Genomic DNA, 270 nt, shown 5'->3' on the forward strand with positions numbered 1-270 from the left:
GCAGGCTGTTTTATTTTGATGTATTTTTGTATATTTTGTAATGTTATATTTGCAGCAATGATGTCACTGGAGCTTCTGCTGCCGTTTGAACTGAAAGTTTCTCAGTTAAAACTCCCAGGTGCTATGTTTATGCAAATTTCCAGTTTGCACAATTGTGGCAGCCACGACCACCAGAGTGTTTAAAACTCATCACATCTTCCACCTCATATACTCCACTAACCAATTTTACAAGCATAACATTATCGAAAACAATGAAAGGAGCTGGCCATT

This window comes from Chiloscyllium plagiosum, chromosome 16, assembly GCF_004010195.1.
Source record: "Chiloscyllium plagiosum isolate BGI_BamShark_2017 chromosome 16, ASM401019v2, whole genome shotgun sequence".
Classification (NCBI taxonomy): domain Eukaryota; kingdom Metazoa; phylum Chordata; class Chondrichthyes; order Orectolobiformes; family Hemiscylliidae; genus Chiloscyllium; species Chiloscyllium plagiosum.